The sequence below is a fragment of the Tiliqua scincoides genome, chromosome 5 (genome assembly GCF_035046505.1).
Source record: "Tiliqua scincoides isolate rTilSci1 chromosome 5, rTilSci1.hap2, whole genome shotgun sequence".
In the NCBI taxonomy this organism is placed as follows: Eukaryota; Metazoa; Chordata; class Lepidosauria; order Squamata; family Scincidae; genus Tiliqua; species Tiliqua scincoides.
In genome coordinates, this window is record NC_089825.1 from 93,992,013 (window position 1) to 94,017,241 (window position 25,229).

A 25,229-nucleotide genomic window follows, 5' to 3' on the forward strand; every position below is an offset into this window, starting at 1 on the left:
ATGCCATACAGGATGATTTGAATGGACCATGAAGTCGACTTCCTTGTCTTTGTCAACCGATGATTGATGCAGATTCTTCATGAGGAGTTTCTGTAGCATATATTCAATTCCTTGCAATCTACACTCATCCTCTATTGTTGGCAACCTTCAGTCTCGGAAGACCATGGCGTCATGCTCTGAATGGTGGTTCTGGAACAGAGTGTCCTCTCCAGTGCGCGAAGCCTGGGTAAAGTAGGTATGGAGGATAGGCTGTTACCCATGCAGCAAATCCCCCCTCTCCACGTCACTGAAATGGTCCAATGGAAAGGCAGAGGCCAATACGGTTGGTTCCAGCGACGTTGCAGGAGTTGCCAGAACGTGACTGTGTTCAGCCATGAACTGCCTCAGGGACTCCAGCTCCGGATTTTGCCTTGAGGTTGACTCCTGAAGCCTTTTCCATAACTGGATGTAGCCACAAGGCAGTGGAGTTTTGGGATCAGAGTTTTCCTTCTCTCAGATGAGCCCCCATTTCCCCTGGGGGCTGGGGATAAGAATAGGCCCTCAGTTTGGCTGTACTTGTCGTAAGAGGCAACTAAACAGCCACTGGGTAGATGGGACTCGTCAGCCTGGGAAGGCAGCTCATCCTCTATAGCTTGTCAGATTTAGGGGATTTATGGCAAACCTCTTGGGCTCGGCATGTCAGAAATGTGGAAGATGCTTAACTTGATTCTGCTGGCATGTCACCATCATCACCCCCCCCCCCCCGAACAGAAGAGAAACTATGCTTTACACATTCATTTTAAAAAATACAGTCCAATTGTGTGTGGTGCTATGAATTATATAAAAATGTCAAATAATTACAAAATTGAAATAGGGGTAAAACAGGCGTGCAGCGCAATCTTGACTTTTGTTTGGGCCAGTGTAAGTCTCTTGCATTGGTCCAGGAGGGTCGCAAATGTGCCACAAACTTAAGCCTCCACTCCAACGGAGGGATCGAGCCTTGTGTCGGCCGAGCTTGGCTTGTGCAAGGCTCTGCGAGGGCGGGGAAGAGGTGGGAGGGAGATGTTCCTGGATGGGGGGAGGGCGGGCAGTGGGTGACCCTGGAGCGGTTGGGTGGGCGCGGAGTGGTAGTTATGCCAGATCCCAACCCTCGTTCCCAGGGAGCTCGGAGTGGCTTCAAGCCGCTCCACTCTCCTTGGACTTGTGCCAGCTCAGAAGGTGGTGACAGTCTGAGGTGATGCATTGGGGCCAGGGTGGTTTACCTGGAGGTGAGGGGAAAAGTTTCCCCTTACCTCTGGCCAAGCCTCTTTGAGCCCCTATTCTGCGCTGGATACAGCGTAAGCCTTTTGGCTTGCCTGTTCCAGCACAATATAGGATTGCGCTCTTAGTTGTTGTTAGGTCATGGTGAATGCTGGGGTGTCATCCAAAACGTTGTGGTGTGCCACCTTTGATATAGATGTCATCGATTCACAATTACTGGTTTAAGGTCTCCTTGGCATGGGTCCCCTGAACAGCCTATTGAATAAATTTTCAGATTCACATTAGCTTGTGAGTCTTCGGCACAACGGCCTGGATTTTCACTCTGCCTAAAGCTCCATGGACATGAATGGCTCTATGTTACGTAATTATGGTGCCATCTTTGTCTGAATGGGACTTGTTTACAGCACAGCCGCATCTACTACCTGGAGGCATAAAGTGCCAATCTGCACACTGCCGGTTTTATGTAAATGTGTTTAATGCCCTTTGCTTTGAAAACCTATTCGTGTGTAAATGCCACTTGCTCTCCTGCAGCTCTAATATAAAGTCAGTTTCATGACTGAGATGTTATGTGTTGAGTCTACATCCTAATTTTTGAATGGGGAAAATCCTTCAGGGGTTTAGCACACAACACTTTTTACTCCAAATTTCAAGGACTTGTATTTAAAATTCATTAGTGTCTGGAATTCATTTCCATGGTATGCAAGCAAGCTCAAAATGCACACCCTGTATTAGTTTAACTGCAATGATCTGGGCAGCAAGTTCAGACCAAATATTCCTCCAAATTTAATAGCACAGGTCTTGCTAATTTCTCTTCCTTTCCTCCAGACTTCTCAGCCTGTGTTTTTCCATTCATCTATAAAAATAAAACATATTCAACCTGCACTACGGATGACTCCAAGCTTGGCCTGCTCTGGTGTGCCACAACTGACAACTATGATACAGACCACAAGTGGAAAAAGTGCTATGAGATAAGTGAAATGCATCACCACCAACTTTTGACCATGCAAAAGAAAAGATTTCCTGCAGCCATCTTGGTTTTTCCATTTTCTGGTCCAGTTCCTTGGCCAGCTCTCTCTCTCTCTCTCTCTCTCTCTCTCTCTCTCTCTCTCTGTATATGTGTGTGCACATTTGTGATAACTGGACAGTGCCTTCTGCTAGGCATGCCATGTTTAAAATAACATGTTTATTAATTCCTACTCTGAACAAGCAATACTTCCTGTAGATCCCATATTGCAGTGCTCCTACATGAAAAATTTCTCCTTTCATATAGAAAACTAGCATGTCAGGGAGGCATGCCATCCCCCCCCCCAAAAGTTTTTTGCTACCTTGTTTTTTATATGCAGGGCATCTGCAAATGGTGGAGCATTCCGTCAAATCATCTCTCATCTGCATTCCATCCATTCCACAAACTGTTTAACCACTGAGTGCAGACTGAATGTACATCTGTGTCCATGCTTTCCCCAACTGTACGTTTAACATGGGGACAGGGGCTTCCAAATGCATTTGATTAGCTATGAGCTTTTCTGCCCTTATACCTTCGTTCTCAGGGCAAAAATGAGTGCTGCAAATAAATGAAGCAAAAGTGGACAGTGACTATCATGTTATAAGGTCCAAAAAAGAATGGACCGCAAAACATTTTTATACAGAGTTAGAACCAAAATAGTGATGGTAATTATCCGTAACAACCTTATGTACAATGTCTGTACTCCAGTGTGGTCCTTGGGCCAAAAAGTTTGCCCAGCCCTGGTTCAAGCCTGCTCAGCCTATGTTGGAGTGGGGCATTAATGTGGCCCTATTGGATATGTCTTTGTTCCAAACAGAGCATGGTGGAAACTCCCATGGAAAACCCTGTGTGTTCCCCTTTGTTTACCAAAAGAGGAAGTTCTTTACCTGCACAGATGAGAATGCCAGACCCAGGATGTTCTGGTGTGCCACAACAAGCAACTATGATGAAGAGAAGAAATGGAGCTACTGTGCGGATACTAGTAAGCCTGCCCTGACTATCAAATTTTGGGTAAACGGGAGAGAGGCTGTTGTACTCTGAGAAATCAAAACAACAGTAACTTCTTCCTTGATTGGCAAGGCATTCTGGATGTCTGAATTAGATGAGCCTTTGACCTGAGCCAGCAGCTCTTATGTTTTGGGGGCTTGTGGATACTCAGGCATACGCCAAAGGCAAAGTCGAACTCATCTATTCTGGGCTTTGTCCATATTTTTCCAACTGACTGTGCTTATCTAACAGCCCAATACAGACATCCCCCCATATTTGTGGATTTACTTATACATGGTTCTCCACGTCCCCACATGCCCATTACTTATCTTTACCTTTACTGTGGTGCCAAGCACTCATATCTTTTCTGCTGCAGCCTGTTATAGAATCCTAGAGGAGAAAGACTAAGAGAACGCTACAGGAAGCTGTAAGCTTCCTGCTTCCTGTTAGCATTCTCTTAAGTCTACCGCCTCTAGTGTTCCGGATGACTGCTACTTGCGATTCTCCTCTAACGTTCTATAACAAGCTGCAGAGGAAGAGATATGAGTACTTGGAATCACAATAAATATAGGGTTCACTTTTATCTATGGTTTTGGTAACCATAGGGGGCAGGCTGCAAAGTTATCCCCTGGATATAGGGGGATGCCTATACTAACTGACCTTCCGGTGCTGATGTAGCCATGCCAATGGGGCGTGCACTGCATCCTATGGAGGTGGGGGCAGTCACAGAGGCCTCCTCAGAGTAAGCCTCAGCCTTACCCTGGGGTTGCATTGTGGCTGTATCGGTGCTGGAAAGTTGGTTATGATTGAACTGTCAAGCTGTTGGAGCATTCAGAGAAGACCCTCTTGTTAAGCTGGGGAAAAAAAAATCAAATATGGTAGGTTCAAGGATGAGGAAAGGTAGAGTGGAGGATGAGAAAGAATTTATTTTATTTTCATATGAACAGAATGTTAATATATAATACTGGAGAATATGGAATACAACCATGGTGCCAGTCCATTTTAGCAGCAAGCTAGGCAGAACAAGCAAAAGAAAGAAAACACATAAACAAAAAGCAATGCATTTTATTAATTGAGTTGGTGTGAGAATTTTCAGAACAACAGGTTTTAACCTGAGAGCTTTATGTACACCAAAATCAATCATTTCAGTACAAGGCATACCTCAGAATCAATTTTGTGACCAGTCTTGCGGCATCTGTCTTTAAAAGAAAGAAAATCACCTTATATAATGTAGGGGTAAATCAGAGGCACTCACAATCAGAGGTACTCACCACCAAATTGCATCACCTGCTTTTTTAAGCATAGGATTTCCAGCTCAAATGGTTGGTAGTGTTGTTGAATTACAGTGGAATTGTGGAGAGATGTAGTCGCCAATTCAGTTGTGTCAGTAGGGTTGGTGTCACCCAATGTGGTAACTCATGGTGTGACTTCCATGGACTGCATCCTCCCCTTGAGCTAGGAGTATTCCCAGTCTGCCCGACCAGCCATCTCCCTCCCTCCCGATGGGTAGACTTGGTCTTGTGGAGAGTGAAAGATGGAATCTGGGCTGACCAGGAGGCCAGGCAACTCCGGAGACTTTTCCAGCCATGGCTGGTATAGCAGAAGCCTCTGGAGTTTTTGGTGTCACCCCCCAATAGTGTCACCTGGTGCTGTCTGCACTCCCACACCACCTGCACCCCCTGGTGACATCACTGGGATGGCCCTCTCACCTTTTGTGTTCAATGACTGTGGTGGAGTATGATTTTGCTAAAATTTGGGGAAGCTGGGAGGATTGTGGATTTCAGGAAGGGCCTCCAACCTTCTCCTCCACAATTTGAGCAATGAGAATGTGAGCAAGTTAAGCAAATGGGCACATTTTTAACCAGTAGGTTCAGGAGAGGCTGAGTTTGGAACATCCTTCTTCCATCTCCTTTGCTGAAAATACAAAATGATGTGTGTGCCAAGCATCGGTCAGTCCATGTTGCCTAGTGGTTGGATTGTGTTCAGCTTGGTGGATCCTAAGTAATGCAGACCTGGACACTGAATTCTATAAAACTCTCAATTGGTTACACTTTTGGTATTCTGGTTTTCTTTGTCTTCTGTGGTCCATTGTAATACCAAAGAAAGTGTTTTGCAATTATGGTACTCCTTCCTGTGAGAGATGTCTGACTTACTGTTCTTGTTATTCTAGTACTTTCTGGAAAGAATAATGGACCAGGAAAAGGACGGATCTAACCACTCAAGGTAAAGACAAATCAGAAAGTAATCAAAAAGTTCACAGGGCAGGACCAGTCCCTTTCTAAAGGCTGCCTGTGGTGGGCCCACAGGGTTGATTTTAAGCCAATTGGATCAGTTGTTCCCAGTTGGATCCTGCACCTAAGGGGGCCTTGTGCTAGGGTAATCTAGTAGTCTTGTATGCAGTTTTATATTTAAATATATTTAGATCCATTTAGCCCATTAACACACACTTACACTTTTTAAGCACACATTTTTGTTGCTTTCCAATTTACCATGTATAAAATCTATAATAAATTTTATTTATATCTCTTAAGAGTCTACAGACCTTGGCTGTGAAGCTGGGGCACTGCAAAAAAAGTTTCTAATTAGCCCCCAGAACTCCTAAGGCCTGCCCTGGGGTCCCACATCTGCCACTCCTCTTTCTAGTGCTCCCTGGTCTCACCCAGCTTTCCCTTCTCCTTTACATGCCCTCTTCCACTCCATTCTCTCTTCCTTTTCAAATCCCATGTGACTTTCCCTACTCTTGAATGATTCATGAGTGCTCTCCTCCTTTTCACTTCTTAATTCATGACTTCAGAGTCTTCCATGGGGTTTTGAAGGTATGGTTGGAAAACTGATATCTGCCTCCGAAGAGCTGAGATGGTGCCCTAGACTGTCTCCTGGGGGAACATTCCTTTGCTGGAGACTATCCTCCCCTTGTTTTCATATTTAAAGGGCAGTTGACCCCTCCCCTTGCTTGTGGTGAGTAGGAGTGATAGCAGTGAAAGCAGCTTGACAGTGCCAGAGGAGGAACTAGCATAGCTTTTTCAGTGAGGAGCCCATTAGATTGGAGTGAATGTGTGGTTGCGGCTCCCAAGTGGGTGGAAACACTTAGATGTGCTCATGGGTATAATTTACATGGAATAACTGCATATTTGGTCTATGCCAGGGTTCCCAAAGAGTGCGTCAAGAAGCCTTAGGGTAGTGGTTCTCCAACTGGGGTGTCGCAATGTGCCAGCCAGAGAGCCCTGGCCTCTGTCCCCTTAAGGGGCAGGGAGGGGGGAAGGCAGCAACATGATCTGCTGGATCATGCTGCTTTGGAGGGGTGCAGGGTCTTGCTGCCACTTACAAGAGCCTGCAGTAGCCTCCCAGGAGTGCGGGCAGTCCTCGCACCAGCCTCTGCAGGGCTCCCCACATTGCAGAGTTACTAAAATTGCAACCACTTCTGGTTTCACAAACGTAAAACTGGAAATGGTTGTGATCATGATTTTGAGGTTCTTCGCAGTGTGGGGAACTGGCACAGAGGCTCCCTACACCCTCGGGCATCTGCTGCAGGCTCTGGTAAGTGGCAGCAACCCCCTGTACCCCTCCAAAGTGGTGCGATCCAGTGGATCATGTCACTGCCTTCCCTCCGTCCCCGCACTTACTGCAGCTCAAACTCTCCCTGAGAGTTTGAGAACCGCTGCCTTAGGGCATCACAGCCTGCTCTCAGATGTGTTGCAGGATGTCCCGGGTCATCCCTGCTATCTGTTCCCCGAGTGCCACCATCTTGGGGCTAGTGAGATTTGGGCACTACCATCTTGGATCTCATGAAAACTTATTAGATTTGGGTGCTACCATCTTGGATCTCATGAGATTTTGTGAGATTCGAGATGGCAGTGCTCGACCGAGCCAGGAAGAAGTGGCTGTGGGAGTGTAATGACTCAGGTACATTTGGGAAGCATGAGTCTAGGCCTAGGTTTAATATGAATGAATGTAGAGAGGAGAAATTAGTTATAGGCCTACAAAGGGCTGGATATTTAGGAACCTGAGAATTCAAGGCAAATAGTGCACACTCTAGAAATAAGCACCCATAATACATTTAAATAATCACTCTTTAATGGTGTCCAAATTCTGCCATTTGAGGTGACTGTCTTCCCACTATAAATTCTCCAGAACTTTCTTTCTTTGGTATTTACTGGGGTTGGGAGATCTGGCATCTAACTTTATTTTCTTTTACCGTAGATCCCAGTTGTCCCATAAGCTGAAGAATGCCAGAAAGGAGCAGACAAGAAGATGCTGAGAAGCATTCTCAAAAATGGGCGCAGCTGAGACAAATACCATAGAAGGGGCCGAGAAATGGTAGTTCTAAAATCTTGCCCAAGTTCTTTGAAACCCCTTTGCTGGTAATCATTATGTAACATTTATCTTAGAAGATTCTGTGGGTTTCAGGGATGCTAAGTGGTCACAGGAAAAGATCCCCCATAGATGCTGTTGGCTTTGGCTAGTCTTAAAATATGTAACTACAAGTGTCAGTACTGTGCCCACGTGCAAAGGAGGAAGAGGGTTGGGCGCTGGTGCCCTAAGAACCCTCTGAGCCTGCCCAGCTCCCCGCTCTCCTCCAGTCCCCTTTCAGGGGAGGAAACTCTTGTGTTCCAGGCTGGGCCAAACAAACCCCAATCTTGCTGCTTACATTGCGTGCTCAGCAGAGCCAAAGCATCTTTGCTTTCAGTGGGAATTACTTCCAAGTAAGCCTGTTTCATATGGCAGCCCTTAGCTGTATGCTTGCATTGATAGCATGGTTTGCTGGGATCTTCTCACCTCTTAGCATTTTGTGAGCTTAAATAAAACGAAAGGTTTATAAGTACTGCAGAAGTAGCAGCCTGTGTCAGAGCATCCTTGAGCCACAGGACCTTAGCTACTCAGGAGAGGAATCCATTTTGACAAAAGGAAGCTCTTTACCCTACCCTGCTACTCCCCCCCACCAAAAAAAAACCCCTGCTTAGATTTGTGAGTCCCCCAGGAAGGGTTTTCGCTCCATAAGACGCACCTGACCATAAGACGTACCTAGTTTTTAGAGGAGGAAAACAAGGAAAAAGATATTCTGAACCAAATAGTGTAATAAAATATTTAATAAACTATAACAGAATAACATTTGAACCATGTAAAGTGAACAGCAGTCAACAGTGGCATTAAGAACCATTATCACTGTCATTAACAAATGGAGAGACTTAAAGGTTTGAGTACTCTAGTTTTCTGGAAACCCCAAGAACTCATCATCGCTGGAGTCAGAATTTATGAAGCTCACAAAAGCAGGTGCACACAAATAGGGGATCACATTATCTTTCTGCTACAATGATGTTCTGCCAAATTCCAATCCACTGGGCCTTGTGCCCGCTTAAGGCTGATCAGTCCCCCTTGTGCAACTCACCAGTGCAGCAAGCAAAAGTGAGTCCAGTTCCAGTCCACAGATGCCACGTAAATCAGTCCCATCAATCAGAGTTACCAAATCAGAGTCCAGAGCCAATAAGCCAAATTACAGTCCAAGGTCAGGTTCTAGGTAGGTCAGTCAAATCCATCAGGGTATCCAAGTCCAGTCACAATCCACAGTCAGATTCCAAATTCAATAAACCCAGTCAGTCTCCTCTCCTACCTCCAACCTGCACTCCTTCAAAACCCACAAACCCTTTCTGCCTCTGGTACTCCTTATATCCCTGAGGGCCCTATTGCCTTCCAGTGGCTGAAGCTGTGCAGCACTCTGCTGGATGCCCAGGCCTTACCCTTAAAGGGGCCACTGCTGACACCACATCTACCTCCTCGCCAGTTCTTCCATGATTCCAATACAAATGAACAAGTGGAAAGTCCAACCACAACTTGAATTCTCAAGACACAACAAACCTCTGGGTTTATAGTGGGAACCAAGCCTTACCTGGGGCTTGTGCAATAAGCAAACACTGGCATTCTGACCAAGGAGACAGTTTTTTCTTTGTGATGGGGGGGGGGCTTACATTCATATGCTGGATGAGGTGAGTGAAAGTGCCCCTCCCCTGCTGTGTGAGTGGAGGGGGCAGAGCATCTGTATGTGTAAGTGAAGGGGGCAGCCTGTGTGTGTGAGAGAGGGGGAAAGTGTTTGTGTTGCAGAGAAGTTGTGATGCTCCAGGCTTGGGGGGAGGGAAGAGTCTGTGATGCTCCAGGCTTGGGGGGGGGGGTGAAGAGAGAAGCTGTGATGCTCCAGGCTTGGGGGAGGGGAGAGAGAGGCTATGATGCTCCAGGTTTGGGGGGGAATAGAGAAGCTGTGATGCTCCAGGCTTGGGGGGGGAGAGAGAGAGGCTATGATGCTCCAGGCTTGGGGGGAGAGAGAGAGAGAGAGAGGCTGTGATGCTCCAGGCTTGGGGGGGAGAGAGGCTTTCCTGGGAGTAAGCCCCCCTGACTCTAATGGGACTTACTTCAGAGTAGGCATGCACAGGATTGGGCAGCGAGACTGCCACCCCACCCACGCTTTCCTGGGCGTGAGCCCCAATGACTCTGAGACTTACTTCTGAGTAGACACGCGGGCTTGCTCAGCGAGACTGCCACCCCACCCACGCTTTCCTGGGAAGCCGAGCAGAGCGGGCAGGGGGCGGGGCCGGGGGCAGAGTTTTTTTTTTTTGCAGTATTCGCTCCATAAGACGCACACACTTTCCCCCCCACTTTTTTGGGGGGGAAAAGTGCGTCTTATGGAGCGAAAAATACAATATATGTTATCATGACCTGCCTAACTGCATGATTGTTCCACATTTTGACAAATATTTCCAATGCAATTTCAGACAAAAATAGCAATAATTTATTATTAATTAATTTATTTAATTATTTTGGCAGGGATGCATGAGAAACTCACCATTCCTCTGGGGGTATATGAAGCACAATATGTTAAGAACTTCTGTGCAGCCATACATACAGTCATATCAAAACTGCCTTTTTTTTTTGCAGTGTTTTATCACACACATACAATGCAAATGAATGGAAGAAATCAAAAGCTGTAGCGCCAATTCTGAAAATAATTTTAGCATCTTCCATATTAAACCAAAATTCAGCCTGAGCAGAGCTCAGAACCTGCGGAACATGTGATTTTATCCTTTTAATCTTCTGCCTTTTTACTATCATAAAACGCAAGGTGGCATTCAGAGTTTCCACTCACGAGACACTAGGCCCACTTAATTTCAGCTGTATAATTGCCTTCAAGTTCTGGGAAGAACAGGGCAAATCCACTTTATCTGTGTGTCTCCCGATAGTCATAAAGCATCATTACCCCCACACCCACAATAAAGACACCAGACTTTGGCTTGGATGAAAATGGGCCACTTTATTGAACTTTAACTGCAGCAGGGCAATGACACTGAACATCAATCGTGCGGGGCCATATGGGGGAAACGGTCCTAGCCGTCTGCCTCCCCCTGCATACTCATTGGGCATACTACCTGGCTCGAGGCCCCAGCTGTCAGATGCCAGCTTAGGTCTGTCACCGCCACCCCTCAAAGGGGGGCAAGGCAGCTGGACTTCAGGCTAGCTGGCCGAGCTGCACCATCCTGTCAGTCCAGGCCAGGGGTTCGCCTGCCTGCCTCCTGGAGCTGGTCAGGCATCATGGGAGCAGTTCAGACTTACCCCTCATCCTGCTGCCTTGGATAAACACCGAGCCAAGTACCTGCCTACCCAGCCCTGCACGTACCCTGCCCACACTGGGAGTGACCAACCCAGACTAACCTAATAACCGCACCACCCTTTGCCAGTCTGAGGTAGGCGAAAAAACAGCCGTCCAAGGTCCAATCAGGATGACTGCAAAAAATTCCTACCCGGCCCCGAAGGCGACCAGCTAATCCCAGACTGGTTAACAGGGCGGGCGGGTGGGGTTGCCAACCGGGAGCAAACTGAGTTCCAGCCAGAGCGTGCGCTCCATGCTGGAGCTCAAGTCCCGCCTCCCCAGCCGCGTCACCCAATTGCAGCTCAAGCCTCAGCCCTGGAGCACGAGGCAGGGGGGGGCAATCAGCTGCTAGCGCCTGATTGGCGCTAACAGCTGTTACCCCCACACCTGCAATAAAGACACCAGACTTTGGCTTGGAAGAAAATGGGCCACTTTATTGAACTTTAACTGCAGCAGGGCAATGACACTGAACATCAATCGTGCAGGGCCATATGGGGGAAACGGTCCTAGCCGTCTGCCTCCCCCTGCGTACTCATTGGGCGTACTACCTGGCTCGAGGCCCCAGGCGTCAGATGCCAGCTTAGGTCTGTCACCGCCACCGCCCAAAGGGGGGCAAGGCAGCTGGACTTCAGGCTAGCTGGCCGAGCCGCACCATCCTGTCAGTCCAGGCAAGGGGTTCGCCTGCCTGCCTCCTGGAGCCGGTCAGGCATCATAGGAGCAGTTCAGACTTACCCCTCACCCTGCTGCCTTGGATAAACACCGAGCCAAGTACCTGCCTACCCAGCCCCGCACGTACCCTGCCACAGGGGAGAGATAGCCTAGCGCTTGTCCTCACCACTCCCCACAAGGAGAAAATCCCCCAAGCCCTGCTGCAGATCGGCCCAAAGCAAATCATTGCCCGCCGGTTAAAGGTACCCCCCTCACTATGAAAAACAGGGCGGGCTGATGGAACCCAATGGCAGGGCGCTGAATCACAGCCCCGCCCTGCCCAACTATGACCCTCCCCAGGTAGGCGTCCACCCGTTTTCTGGTGACATTGATCCTACGGACACACAGTGCCCCGTGCCAAATGCGACGGGGAAGGAGATTGGACTGGAGGATGGCAATCCCCGGAAATCAACTTCTATTCAACGAGAACTCCCTACGGACCTGGAGCCTCAACGACAGTGAAGTCCTATGGCCCAAGTTGTTCTCCCAAAATGCATTACAATTAGCTGGGGCAGGGGGGCGCCACCTAAGACAGTCGAACAATATGGGCATAACCGCTCCTAGCACATGCCCCTTCAGGCAGCCCCAGGTGACACTGGCCAGGCCACCCCAGTCCCAACTGGGATCTGAAGCTGCCCGCCAGCACTCTTTTCCTGGCCCAAAAGACAATTGCATGACTGCAGATTAGGACCCTCACCAGAGTCAACCGGGGCAGACTTGCAACAGATAAGGTAACATAAGCTCCTGATTCCCCTGTAACAAGATGCCACTAGGCAACAAAACCAGGGACTCCAACGTGGACCATCCCTCCGGAATTAACACCAAGGCTGGCAATGCCAGTCAACACGCCCCCCCCCAACCACTGGGGGAGCCCGATAACCTGCGTTCCGGCCCCCACCCGGCAGGCCTCAATGCACATAGTACTTGAACGCCACAGAGCGCCACTGCCCAATCCTCTGAACAGCTCCTGCTCGGAAGCCCAGCCCCACTGCCGCCGATGCGGCTCCAAATCTGAATGAATGCAAGTCGAACTGTCCGGCTGCTACACCCAGCCATCGCAGGGCGGCGTTGAGCACTGCCCGAAACTGGTACACAGTCAGCGGGGAAGCATCATGGTGATGGAAGAAAGGCCCCTCTCCGCAGGGCGCCACTCGGCAGTATTCCACCACCGCCCGGACAAGACAGATGACCTCACAGGCCACACTTTTCAGATGGACCCACTGGCCCTTACCTCTCTGGTCAGCTGTAGAGTACCTTAACAAGAAAGAAAAGATGGTTAACACCCAACTGACAATCATCCCATCGCAGGGCCCTGCCCCCAAGAAAAGCCTCGGAAACAGACAAGACTTCACTGGGGTGAAAAAACAGCACCAGGCAACAAGCCTTGAAAGCATGGCTTCATATCGCGATGCACAGTGCAGACTGAAATCCACACATAAGCTGCTCGATAGGTCTGGGGTGACCGGTCTCCGGGCATCCCGAACCACCGGGGCATGCTGCCTGACTCCTTCCAGCATCCCCCGGACCCTAAAGGCAGAGGTGCTAACAGCCCACACCATGATCTTAAGGACTACACAGTAATTTCAATATAATATTTGGAATGCCATGTAGTTGGGACCATAGGCTTCTCCAACCGTGATTTTGTTTGCCCCCTTCTCACCCTGATCTCATGCAACAATAGTTCTCTTCACACTCATTGATGGTGTGCCTCTTTTTGACAGATGTCCAGACATTGGCCAGGCGTCAAGGTCTTGTGTATCGTTCTCCTGCTCAGTTTGGGGAATGGCGCTTTGGGGTCCATAAATCCAGGCAACCTGAAGAAAATTATGAAGTACATCACAGAGTGAGTAGCATTTCTGCTGTCCTGCTGTTTAGATACACAATCCAGGCAGGTTTGGCTGTAGCTCAGGCATTGCCAGAGGTGGCACAATTCTGTCACACACACCCCTCTGGTTTTTGGGTTGTGTGCTAAGAAGAGTACGTTTTCCCATAGCCATTTCCAGATTCTCCTCCTTATGTCCCTGCCTGCTTTTCGGAATAGTGGGCCAGTCAGCACAGGGGAGAATCATGGGAAACACCCACCCTGCACTGGATGGTTTTGATGACGCAATGACAGGAGAGAAGGTAAGAAGGATGGGATTTTTTCTCAGTGGCTCCCTTTCCACAGCAGCCATTGGCAACAAGGTGCAGTGGCTCCTAACTTTTTCTCTAGAGATCCTCAGTGGCAGTGCCAGAGGGTAAGGCAAGCCATTCTCCCCCCACATCTTCGTCATAGCTTTCCAAAGGAAATGATTAAAAAGGGTGTGGAGCAGTGGCCAGGTTTGGTCTTATAGAGCATTTGGTGGAAATGGAAGATGTGATAATGCTTGACCTTGAGATTATTTTTTATAACCTGGGAATACGCACACTGGGGTGAAAACAGTTAACGATTCTCCTCTTGGAGAAGGAGTTTGTTTTAGGATCCAAGATCCTTCCATTCAACTGAAGAGTTAAAGCATATACAAGTTTACTCGTGCAGAGCAAAGTCTGGAATCTGGAAGTTTTTGCAGTTTTGTGCCAGGGAAACATGTTCTGCTGTCTTGCCTACTGTATGCAGACACTTATGCAATCCAGGGCCCCTCTAGATATCTGCAGTGCTGTCCAGCCATGGCCTTTGTTGTATAAGTTATGGGTTTACAGGACGAAGGCCATGGCTGGGCTATGCTGCAGACACCACATCTGGAGGTCCCTGAGTGACAAGTGGAATTGCATTGATGCTTCTGCTCCTTCCATTATTTGTCTGCTTTTTAAAAACACTGTTTTCCATCCAGGTTCACAGGCATTCCTACTGCCTGACATGCTAAAATTGCCCACTCATCCACAGCCATGAATGGCAGACCCAAACCAGAAATGAACTGTAAGAGGAATAAGAGGGGAACTGGGTAGGATTGCTCAGGTGTGGGGTTTGCAGGATCAGTAGAGATAACATGAATGATGATTACATAGAAAGCCTCACCGATTAAAACCTGAAAAACAAGTTTGCTGTTGCTGTTCGGCTCCAAAGCTTAGCCACAAATTTTTCCCATTAAGAAATGTAACAACTTAATTATAGTAGGGAAGATGTAGGTGATCCACAGACTGATGACTGAGGATGATGAAGTGGTGGGACCGACCCATCAGAACAGTGCAAATGGACACTCAAAAACTGCCCACTCGTAATGGCCCAGGCCTCCAGGCACCTACATCTCCCATCCTTCTTTCAGCCTCAGGCCCCTTCCCTTGCAGGCTGGGAAACTGTGAGGGGTTGCATAGCTGACCGAATGTGTCTGGTTCAGCTCATGACTTGACTGCAAAATCAAGTGATGACTTGCTCATGTAAGTGAAATCCAAAATATCAAATAAAAAATAAAAACATAAGTAATAGTAAACACTCCATGACTTTAAGGATTCAGAAGAAAATCAAAATCATTGCTGTTGTGTTAAAAACCTGCAGTGTGGTGTTAGGTGTCTGTTGCAGTGAGCTGTTGTGTATATTTGATGAGACTACAGCAGATGGGCCTCACACCAGGGCCCAGTTAGGTGCAATTGGTCCCATTGGCTGAAAGCCTGCCCTAGAACCAGCTGAAACATTCATTCGTTACTCTGGTCAACAAGACCACAGCAATCACATTGCAGAGCCTGCCCATCTAGGAGGCCAACAGTTAACTCAGACAGAAGGCTGGTTGGGGGAGTCCACCTCCACCTTCACCTACCCACTCACCTTCACTGCCCCTCCATCTTGTTCCACACCCCAGATTAGAAAAGAAAGAGGGGGATAGGGTGGAAGAAGTGTGGAGGAGAAGAGAGTCAGTGATGTTCTGACCCAGCAGTCTCCTCTCCCACCATCCTTCTTCCTTTTCCAGTCCAGGGAAAAGAATAAACTGGCATATGACAAGGTGTGGGGCAGCCTCAGGTGCAGGGGGTCTACAGTCAGCCCTGGTCACATGAGAAGTCCAGATGAACCAAAAAGAGGAGCACAACTTGTAAAAAGGTGAGTTTTCACTCATTCAGTAGCACGACTGACCATCTTCCCTGTGCTTTTTCCTAGCTATGGTGTTAAGAACTACCATTATGCTGTGGCTGCAAGACTGGATGCAAAAACTTGCAAGGATCTGACACCGGCCAACCTGCAGGCTGCGCTGCCCAAGAGTGTGATGAGTAAGATGTACGAGGCCATTACCAAGAGAAATGGCATCTATGTCCCCAATCCCATCGGGAACGTGGTTGCAGCCAGGCCCAACTTTAATGCCAAAGGCATTGACCATGCTGAATGGCGCTTGCTGAATGGGGGCCAGAACAGCCCAACAGCCAAGATGCTAAAGAATAAGCCCCGCGACAGTTGCCTCATCTTCTTCAGCAAACTGTCTCCTTGCACAGACCGGTGCCTCAATCCGAATGACGTGAGGAATTTTGTCCAGTGGCTCAATCCTCTTTTTAATTCGCTCGGCAAAGATTCCAGTGCTTTTGTGTTTGAGACTGTTTATGGGAAGGATTCCAACAAAGAGCCAGAAGTCATAGTGAATGCCTGGAAGAGGATCAAGCACGCCCCCCTATTCTTCTGCGATGGCAAAGTCTGCGTCCGATGTTTTGACCAGAATGGCAAGGTTAATCCCAAATGCTTGCCCAAAAAGTGATAGGTGTCCAAGGCTGCAGTGGAAGGACAGTCATGGCAACTCCTGGGCTAGATTGCCCTCAGAATCAAGACCCTGGAAAGTCTTCGGATCCAGACCCCACAGCCCTCCCTTAGTTTCCCCAGACTGAGCTTTGCATTTGATTCTCTTTGCTTCTCTCCTTTGCTAATGCATCAATAAATGTTCCAAGCATCTCAGAATTGTTGCCTTTTCTTTTGCTGCTTCTGGAGTGACCCCCACTGGGCTTCCTTCCCAGGCTGCCATTATTGGCCTACATAGAATATGCTTTTTCCTGCCCGCAAAAAGTGGCTTCTGACAGAATGCAAAGCGCAAAGATCACACCATGATATCAATCCAGACTCAATTGATGTCTTGCTACTGTCTGTCTGGACCCACACAGGTGGCAAAACAGACACAGGAGGGAGGCTGACTGTCTTCGCTGGAATAACGTCCCCCCTTCTCACTTCAACCTCAGCTTCTGCACCCTCTTGGTGTCCCAATGTGGAGGTTCTCCTTCAGTGATGCAAGCCCAGATAGGATATCTGGGTCAGTGGTGTAGATAGGTCATTTGACACCTGAGGCCCGTAAATTTTTGTCACCCTCCAAATGACATCAATCAATCAATCAATCAATCAATCAATCAATCAATCAATCAATCAATCAATCAATCAACATTTTTATACCACCCTTCCTCTAAGGAGCTCAGGGTGGTGTTCATGGTTGTTCCTCTCATATTATCCTCACAACCACCCTGTGAGGTAGGTGAGACTGAGAGATCGTAATAGTCATGACATTAAAGCAATAATAATAATGGCCAGAAAATTAAATAGGGGGAAGCCAGCCCTGTTCCACCAAGTGAATTTTCACTGTATCCCGCCTGCAATAACACCCCCTCCCTACAAAAAAATCAGTGAGATTTTCAGCCCTCCCCAGTGCCCAGTTCAATATAAGTTCTTATATTTAAACCATATCACTATCAGGACCCATCTCGCTTTAGAAACCTGAAAGAAAAAAAATTGACCCAACCAGCTCAAGCCTCTGTTTTATTCTTTTCATTGGGTGGGGGGGGGGGAGCTGCCTTCTGAAGCATTTGTTTAGCTCTATTTTCATAGACTGGGACCATGCTGCTAGTCTTGCATTCCCCTTTGCCTGATTTGCCCATGAGCCACTTGCTTACTCGCGAGTAAATGTGACCATGTGGCTTAGTTTAGCTTGCTATAGGGCTCAATACATTTGCAACTTGGAGGGAGGGGCTTCCTTCTCTGGTTTTTTTTGGGACTCCGTCCATCGGATCGGGACCATTCTGGTGTCATTGGATTCCTATCAACCTGCCCTTTCCGATGGATTAAGGCATGTTTGCCTACTCATGAGTAAACGCATGATATGGCCCTGTTTTACTTTCCATAGGGCTCCATGCATTTTTGTTTTCCCGGTTTTTCGGCCATAACTTTTGAAAGAAAGGAAATATTTCACTCTGGTTTTTTTCATTGCATTCTGCTGTAAATTCAACAGTATGTAACATGATGGTATTATTCCTAACCACCACGATTTTAGCACATCATCACCCCAGTGCTGGTCCCTAGGGCAGATTGCCCTCCACCCCTCACTATCTACACCACTGCTCTGGGGGTACTGTAGATCTCAGGCCACTTGTTTGGATATTGTCCACCCTACTCCTCTAAGGGGTAGGCTTAGGATCCCCATGTGGGTGGCCATGGCCCCCCCAGGGTAGTTGGTAACTCAGGAATGTGGAGGACAGCCATCCCTTGGGCCCCTGGATGAAGGGTTGTCTCAGGGCTGGCCTCCTGCCTTCTGCCCCCTCTCTTTTCTCTTGCTTTTCTGGGGCTCCAGCCCCTGATTCCCATCATGCTTACAACAGCTCTCCCTGTGGTGTTGGGTCCAAAGTTCTTTCCCATTTTTTCCTCAAGAGCGCAGAGCTATACCGTGTCTGCACAGAAGCAGCTGCCGCCATTTAGCGTGTTTGGTGATGGCATCATCATCATTACCAAGCACCAGAGCCCTGTGATGGAATTGGCAATGGAATTGTGGGTGGTGCCTCACAACCTTGTTCAGCTGTGTGGGGCTTTGATGACAGCTGTGTGCTCACACTGCCATGCAGCTTACAGGAAGGGCTGGTTGGGTCTCTGCTTTTCCTTCCTCTCCGCTCTAGGCCAGGGAGGCTTTTCTCTCTTCCTGTTTTCTGCTCCCTCTTTCACACACCTCTCTCCCTCTCCTTCATCTCCCTCATTCCAATGGCATAGCTAAGGAGGTGCAGGGGGTAGCAAATGCATTGGGCTATAGCTGCTGAGGGGGGCAACATCAGCAGCTGGCACCTCTTCCCTGCGCTCTTCCTTCCTTCACCCTGCAGTGGGCAGGGGGCTGAACGGAAGAGGCGACACTGGTCGGAGAAGCATGGGAGACGCAGCGCTGCTGAGGCAATGGGCAGGAAGGAACAAGGTGAGCTGCATTCCTGTCCACACTTCCCTGGGAGGAAGCCCCGTTCACTCTTCTGGGCTGACTTCTGAGTAGACAGGCAGAGGAGCCTGTCCACACTTCCCTGGGAGGAAGCCCCGTTCACTCTACTGGGGCTGTCTTGTGAGTAGACAGGCAGAGGAGCCTGTCCACACTTCCCTGGGAGGAAGCCCTGTTCACTCTTCTGGGACTGACTTCTGAGGAGACAGGTAGAGGATGTCCCCTGGTTTTGGTGTTATGTGAGAGTGTAAAGAGCATCTCTCTATCCACTCTGTCCATCCCCTGCATAATTTTGTATGTCTCAATCATGTCCCCCCTCGGGCGCCTCTTTTCTAGGCTGAAGAGGCCCAAACGCTGTGGCCTTTCCTCATAAGGAAGGTGCCCCAGCACCTACAAGGGAGCTACAAGAAGGGGCTACATTATAAAAATGGGACCTGTAATAGGGGAGCGCATTATAAAAGTTGCATATACAAGAGGGGAGTGCATTATAAATTGGGACATACAAGGGGGAGTAATAACTATAAATCTCTTTATTGTATTGAAAAATACTAGTCATTAGATTTTGTATTTCATTGTACCTCTTTTACATTACTGTGGAAAAGACACAAAGATGACTATTTACTGTTGGTCAGGATTTTCTGCTAGGGAGGGCACCAGCCCAAGTCTTGCCTATAGCACCAAATTGGCTAGGGCAGGCCCTGGGAAAATAAATTAGTATTTAATTTAAATGTATTTTATTTTTGCTCTTTTGTTTTTTATATGTAATTCTAAATTTAAGGTTATGGTGATCTTGTAACATTAAAATATGTTACATATTGTTTTCTCTGTAGCAGTTCATTCATTTCAAAAATGCAACACACTATACTTTTTTCATACATAGCATAAAGGTAAAAAAAAACCTATATATGCAGTGTTATCTTCATTTTAGATGTCAAAAGGGTTTTGTGGCTCCTGAGGTTTTCTTTTCTTCAGAAAACAGATCCAAATGGCTCTTTGAATGTTTAAGTTTGCCGACCCCTGGTATAAACCTACAGCACCTAGTATTCCCAGGCAGTCTCCCATCCAAGTACTAACCAGGTCTGACCCTGCTTAGCTTCCAAGATCAGACAAGATCTGGCATGTGCAGGCCAGTGGCTGGCCCTAGGATCATGACTTGAGTCAACATTCCAGATAGCGCCACAGGGAAATCAACTTTCTGGAAGGGCAGGCTCCACTGTGTGTGGAGCCTATACACAAAAGGCACACACCAAAGAAATGATTGACTAGTCATAGATGGCTGCTTGGGCACCTTGAAGAATTAACTAGCATCTCTTCTTCCTTTCTGTTCACATGATCCTCCGATCAAATCCTCACCAATCAAAAGTCTCATGTATAATGGCCAGAAGGAACTGCACGCTTTGGAGTAACGGGTCAAAGGAAAATGTAATGTAATAAAAATGTTGGAATTGTCCAACAATAGAAGTGTCCAACAATATGTCTAGCTTGTAAGAATTTCCTTGGCTTGCGGATGGAAGGAACTTGGGGCTGAATGAAGCACCACCAGTTCAGATATCCAAAGGATTACAAATGCATTTGTTGCAAGTTTCTGAATGTTCAGTGTGCCATGAGATGAAAAAGGTAGGAAATTGCTGGTATAAGATATGTGGAAGCAAGTATGGAGGTAAGGTGATTCCTTGAGAAGAACCTCAATAGCAGTGGTTCTCACACATTTCACACCGGGACCCACTTTTTATGAATGAGAATCTGTCAGAACCCACTGGAAGTGATGTCATGACCAGAAGTGACATCATCAAGCAGGAATATTTTTAACTATCCTAGGCTGAAATCCTACCCACACTTATCCAGGAGTAAGCCCCATTGACTATCATTGTTAAAAGAATATACATAGTAGCTTGTTAAAAGTACATGTCTGTAACGTTTCCCCAAACTCAATCACATACCATGGTAGCATCTAAGTCTAATATATTAAAAATAAAATATTGAAATTAATGGGGACCCACCTGAAATTGGCTTGTGACCCACCTAATGGGTCTCGACCCACAGTTTGAGACACTGCTCTATAGAATTATACTACAATGCTTGCCTTTGACTGAGAAGGTGCAGATTGCTTCCTTTTACTGAAAGCCAATAGTTAAGGATAAACAACAGAGTCTTGTGGCACCTTAAAGTCTAAAAAATTTACAAAACGAACCTATGCATGTCTACTCAGCGCTAAGTCCCATTGTGTCCAATAACACAGGCCAACACACATTTTGCTTCCTTAAACGTTACACCAATTCCTGGGTATATTTGGGGTGCTGATTCCAAAAATGGCATCCGTTCTGCCCTATTGTGTCTAGTTTTGGAGACACGGCATAACCTCTTTAGTGAATGGTTCAAGCAGCTACCTCATGAGGAAGCCTACACCATAGCTGCCTCATGAGGAAGCTGCTTGAACCATTCTCTAATGAGGCTATACTATATCTCCAAAACTAGACGTGATAGGGTAAAACAGATGCCATTTTTGGAATCGGAACCCCAAATTCATATCAAACCACCATAAAGTTTGTGAAAAACTTTTCTGACCCTCAATTTTGTAGGCCTGTGTAATTCCTCAAAGTCACCCATTAGCTCTCATGTTATGGCTCAAATATTCCTGACTTGGCCCTACATCTCTGTATTTTAAACCTTTGCTGTTTTGTGTTATTTCGAGATCCATTATTTTCATTGTACATTTCCCTTTTTCCTGGATGGAAAAATCCCAGAACTCTGAGGTGCCATGGGGCTCAAATGGAAGGCTCTGGCAGCAGAGATCCCTGATCCACTATAAAATCTCCCAAACTGAGGGAGCAGTTGGTCTGACGGATGCAATGCCCCTACCAGAGACTGGTACACTAGTCTTATGCCCTGGTAATCTGGAACTCCAGTAGGCTGCATCTTAGAAACTGTGGGGCCCAATTGGAAACATTTCTTGCAGGGCCCCAGCTTCACAGCCAAGGTCTGTAGAATCTTAGAGTTATAAATACAATTTATTATAGACCTTATATCTCTATGGTAGAATGGCAAGCCATCGAAATGTGCGCTTAAAACGTGCTTGTGAGTTAATAGGCTAAATGGAGCTAAGCACATTTTAATATAAAATTGTGTACGAGATTAGAATAGATTACCCTTAGGCAAGAGGCCTAATTGGGAGCAATTGTTCCAACTGATTTAAAGCCTGCCCTGTCAAAAGGTGCCTGACTGGTCTTATTTAACAGTTGCTTCTGATCCAGTTTCCTTTGAACAATTAGTCACAATGGTAATTCTGTCTCTCAGTAGTGTCACTAGGGTCTGCACCACCCAGTACGGGAGGACAGTGAAGTACCATCGCCTCACCCTGCTACAACTTTTGGTAGAATACAGATATTTCAGCGCTGTGTTTCATTGCATTCTGCAACAAATTATGCATCAATTGATATATAACATGATGGTATTATTAGAAAATACCAAGATTTTAAGAAATTTTGGTGAGTAGTAGTGTCACACACACACATACCCGTGCGCATTACCTGGTGTGGCCTGCATCCCCAACACCCACTAGTGACACCACTTCTGTCTCTACTGTCAAGACCTGTTAAGAACGTTCTTGCTTCTTTAAATATCCTTACCTTTGAAGCATGGGCAAAGGACCATGCAACTCTACCACTCTTTGTGAAGTTTATTCAGGTGCAAGCCAGGAGTTGTACCAAAGCCGCCAACCTCACACAAAGACCTGCAGCCTTATTTCCTTTTAGAGAGGAGGACGTTTTGGTGACATGGCATTTTTGTTCTTTTTCTTTCAATAGACTTTGTTTTGTCCCCTCAACGTCTGTGTCTCATTCTTCTCATAGAGTTCAGAAGCTCCAAGGTGCAAACAGTGGCACAACAAACGTTTTGGATATGCAGAGATAGAGGGAGTCTGCAATTCCATTACACCCTTCTTGAGAGTGACTTGATACAATGCTGGGTGAGTGTAGCTAAGAGTTCCTGAGCTTCCCCAGCTGGGCAACACTATTGCTTGACAGTGCTTAACTGTTAAGTGCTTAACACTTGTGTTAATGTTTAACATTTTGGGTGACTTTGACCCTCTCATCACCCACCATTTCGTCTTCTGCAGTTTTCAGACTCCTCTCCTCCAATACCATGTGTGCCCCTCCCCCATGTTATCAAGCCATTTCTGCCCAACATTGCATATACACAACAGGGACCAATTGACTATGCCTGTGGGCTGGGCAACAAATTGGTTAAATTAACTATCCAGAGCTTCAGTTCAATTGAGAGCTTCAGCTGAAAGCCAGGATGGTGCAGTGGTTCAGGAGTTGGATCCAGGTTCAATCCCTGCCCAGTCATGAAGCTTCCTGGGTGACCGTGGGCCGGTCACTCTCTCAAAGCTTCACCTACCTCAGCACACACCCACCCCTTGAGCTATGGACCATCCCTGTCCATAATGAAGAAATTATGATGGTGTATCATGGCTGTTCCAAGGAATGATTTCTGAAGAAAGGATGCGCTTGCTGTTGATTGAAACATTACATGAAACGGCCGTCGCTGATGAAATGCCAAAGGCAGCTTTCCCAATGCTTGTGTGCAATTGCTTAGAACTAAGTAACAGCGCAATCCTAACCTGTGCCAGGTTCTAGCCAGGCCACATGGTCTGGGTTGTATCCGATGCAGGTTAGAAGCAGGCTGGAGGTCAATTTGGAGTAAGAGGATATTTTTCCCCCTTACCCTCAATAAAGCCCCAGTCCGCTCTATGGGGCTACTCGGTTCTGCACCAGCTATTTAGATGGTGAACATCCAAGAAGCCCATGTAGGACTGCCTGGCCCGGGAGTGGGGTTAAGATATGAAGTGCACTACTCATCCCACCCCCTCCCGGGCCTGATCCTCCTCCCATTCTGCCCCCATGCCCAGAAACACCCACTCCCTGCCTCTAAAACTCCATCCCACCTGCTCCCACACCTGTGCTGCTCAGTGCACACACTGGCACAGGGACTGCCTCTGGCAGGCTGACGCACATCTTTGGCTGACACTGCTGGATCCCAAGTAGTTGCACATGTGCTTTATGGCCCATTTGTGACACCGGAGCCTGCGCAGGGAGGCCTGTACCAGCACAGAGCTATGTTAGGATAGGGATGCCCAAGTGGCACATACAAAATTATGCAGGGGATGGACAGAGTGGATAGGGAGATGCTCTTTACACTCTCACATAACACCAGAACCAGGGGACATCCACTAAAATTGAGTGTTGGGAGAGTTAGAACAGACAAAAGAAAATATTTCTTTACTCAGCGTGTGGTCGGTCTGTGGAACTCCTTGCTGCAGGATGTGGCAACAGCATCTGGCCTGGATGCCTTTAAAAGGGGATTGGACAAGTTTCTGGAGGAAAAATCCATTACGGGTTACAAGCCATGATGTGCATGTACAACCTCCTGATTTTAGAAATGGGCTATGTCAGAATGCCAGATGCAAGGGAGGGCACCAGGATGCAGGTCTCTTATTATCTGAAGTGCTCCCTGGGGCATTTGGTGGGCTGCTGTGAGATACAGGAAGCTGGACTAGATGGGCCCATGGCCTGATCCAGTGGGGCTGTTCTTATGTTCTTATGGCACTGAGATGAAAATGAAAACAGTGGCATTCTTGGAGAGGGGGCAAAACACTAAGATTTTTCATGAGCAGTGACCCCTGTGTAAAGTGTCCCTTGCCTTCAGAGGCTTTGCAGCCATGACTAGCTCTGAAGGCAAGGGAGAGGGGAGCTTTACACAGGCGTTGCTGCTTCTGGAAAAAAAACACAAAACCTTAGTGTTTTACCCCCCTCTCCAAGAACACTACTGCACCCTTAAAGCTTGGAAGGACAAGTCTCCACCCACAGATCTGCACTGGTTTGAAGATATATGGGCTTTCTATATTTGAATCTATATCTTTTAGATCAGTTGTCTATGGATAAATTTGTCGAGATTTCAAAGCCTTTTCTTGATGTATGTGCAAAATCTTTTGTATCTAATCATCGGTTTTATACAATATTCTGTCAAATGTGTATTATTCAAAATCAAAATGTGAAGGGACAGTACTGGAGAGTTCCAAGGGTTTTGTAATATTTCTTGCAAATAAACAAGCTGAGGAGAGAGGGGCAAGGAGGCACCCAGGTGGCCACTGCTAAATTTTCAAAGAGCATTCCCTTCATCGCCACTCAAAGCAAAGAGCAGTCCCATGCTTTCCCAAGGCGGCTCCTTGCCAGCCAGCTGCAAGAACTCTGGACGTCTTTCTCCTTCATTCAGAGTGCAATCCAAACTCGACACTGGGCCGAACATGTTGCAACACCTTGCAAGTAAGTACTGCCAGAAGAGCAGCCTGTGCTGCCCTGCCAGTGCCACCCTTGGCGCCCCGACCACCGGTTGAAACTAGTAAGGTGCCAAGTGGCATAGGGGGAGGGTGGTGGGGAGTCAGGGACAGGATGTTTATGGGTGGCAGAGGACAGAACCGAGGCGGGGGGGCAGAAGGTGTTGAGATTGGCAGGTGCCTCCACACCACATCCTAATCTTC